Source organism: Protomyctophum parallelum (assembly GCF_964188405.1).
Source record: "Protomyctophum parallelum genome assembly, chromosome: 16".
Taxonomy (NCBI): Eukaryota; Metazoa; Chordata; class Actinopteri; order Myctophiformes; family Myctophidae; genus Protomyctophum; species Protomyctophum parallelum.
Genome location: NC_139711.1, coordinates 38,174,879 through 38,177,632, shown reverse-complemented (window position 1 = coordinate 38,177,632; position 2,754 = coordinate 38,174,879).

Genomic DNA, 2,754 nt, shown 5'->3' with positions numbered 1-2,754 from the left:
AGGTAAAAACGACAATGTTTTAATGTAACTATAACATCTTCGTCAGGTCATGTACTGTATACACGGACACCCTTAGGTATTGGTTCTGGTCTGAGTGCTGCAGGGTGCAACAGACTGCTTTGACATGCAGAGCTCCGGTCCAAGGAATTGATCAGCACCAGTGGAGTGTGTGTACACTACAGTAGTCGATCATTTCCTTCACCCTGGGGAAATAAGGCACAGAAAACAAAGTAGAAAATAGTAGTAGTAAAATAATCACAAAACGGCACAGGTTAAATCCCTGAGGCAAAGATAATGTTCGAATGCTTCACATGCTGTCTGTAATTCTGTGCCATAAAAGGTGAGGACAGGAAGCTGTGGTCTGTTTTCTACACATTTTCAGCACATTTGAGGTGCCGAGTGTTTTATACATGTTTTTTGACAAAAACAACTGATGTGATGCATCATATTTTTATTTTAACATCAATATAAGAAATAAATGCTATAAACTGGTTACACTCATTGTTTCCAGAGCTGTCACTTATTTCTTATTTCCATGAGGCAGATCTGCATGAGAAAGGTAGGCTTGAAATTGCTTGAGGAGCTGATAGAGTACGTTGCTGCACCACCACACACGCGCGTGCGTGAGATGTGTCTGTCTGTCTGTCTGTCTGACTGTCTCTCTCTCTCTCTCTCTCTCTCTCTCTCAGGGTGTGGTCCATTCCTGATCTTGTTGAGTGCAGCTTCAGCCTGAGCCCTGGTCACCCATCCTTTGTACCAGCACGGGTCCATACCCTGAAGAATTCACCAAAATGGAACATTCACATTATAAAAAAATCTAACTAGTTTTGTGTTGCTTTTCATTTGGAGTTTTCCACAGCTGTTTTACAACACTGCCATCTTCTGTCCACCATGCCAAGTTACTCCATCGTCAAATAAAAAATCTAAAGACACATTCTGAATCAACTCACCAGTGTTGTGAACTACGATCCTCCTGGCCGGCTTCTCGCATACCGGTACCACATGTCTGGTGGTTGGGAACCTCTGGCCTAGGTGATTGGGTAAGAGAAGGGTCTATGTTGACCTTAATGGACTGATGAAGGGAGAGATAACAGTTACATTAACATAACCATACTGCATATTTCACTATCAAGACTTAAAAACATCCATGAAACTTGTCAGGTATACAGCTTAATCCATTAATGAATTTAAAATGTCAGAGCAGCCAATAGACAATTGAAATAACAATTTAAATCAATCAATCAGTCAAAGATCAATCAATCAAAACTCGCCGTCTCCTAGATCTAGAGCAGTGGTTCTCAACCAGTGGTCCGGAGACCACCAAAGGTCCTTGATCCTAATACATCTAGGGAAGAGGGAGTTCCAGCTAAATGATGGAGAGTTGGTAACCATATGGACCCTTATTTTTAACTTTTGTTTTGATCAATGTTTGCCTACAACCACATGGAATTGTGGACAAAATCCTATCCTATGTTTTGGGTCTGAGGGGATAAATCTCATCAAATGGTGGTCTGTGGCTCAAATGCTGAATAAATAATAGATCTTGATATGAAAAAGGTTGAAAACCACTGTCCTAGGTTTACCCAGGCCAAGAGTCAGGGTAGGACATTCATATGTTCAGAGGGAGGGTCCTCAAATCATCCTCGCTATCTCTGGTCTCAGACCAGAGCATCCATCCATGCATTCTTCTGGACAATCATGCCCGGTCCGTTCTGTGCAGTCATAGTATGTTTGGTCAGAAATACTGTTAAATTACATTGAAAATGACTAAACAACATGAATCTAGCAACAAACATGCTATTATTTTGAGTTATTTTAGACAAATTGAGGTTGACAGCCCATATTTGTTTTACAACAACGCCATCTGCTGTCTGCCTCCCCAAGTTACACATCATTGAGCCAGCCCAGTCAATCTAAGATTTGACCCAAAATAAATTGCAATAATAATCATTCAAGTATTTATTAACAGTTTGCAGAATTACAGTACATTAAAGTATATTTCAAATTTGAATTAGCTTAGATTGACTGGCCTATTAAGTAAATGTCTTGAAATGAGGTCATTTTCGACCATAAGCCTAACATTATGAATTATATATTTAACATTTTGTTATTAAACCCCTCTGGCCTCTCACATTTCTGGTCATGGGTGATTATTGGGTGCTATGGCCGACTTGGGGATATTTCTCATGTTTCTTTTTTTTTTAAACATGCTTAAATAAAAACCCATCTTGCACGAATTGAGAGCTTTACAATAGAAAGCCATGGGACATTTGAAAACTGCTGCCTACCAGTCACAATGTGGGACGGTCTCAATTTGATTTGTTACATAAAATATTATACTCTGTGTTTTCTCAAAACAAATTAAAAACCTTTTTTTTTTTTTTTTTATCAAAGAAAGTTGCTTAGTTGAGACATTTCTTAGCTTGACAATTATCCACAATGAACAGTAACCTAACTCAGTGCGGTTTGCACTCCTGGAGCGCCATCTTGTGGTGGGGATAACGATTGCATGGAACAAACTGCCAGATCAGATTGCTAAAGAACAAGAAGAAGAAGAAAAATAATTATTACATTACATACATTATCATATTTGTCAGGCGAAACAAACGCCAGAATCTACTGTCTACAGGACACAAAGCCACACAGACCTCTCTTCAAGAAACTACTTCCAAGACCTTTGAAGTCACGTGGTCCTGTTGTAGTCCTTCAGGTCAAAGTGGAACCGGAAGTCACGTGGTTCTGTTGTGTAGTCCT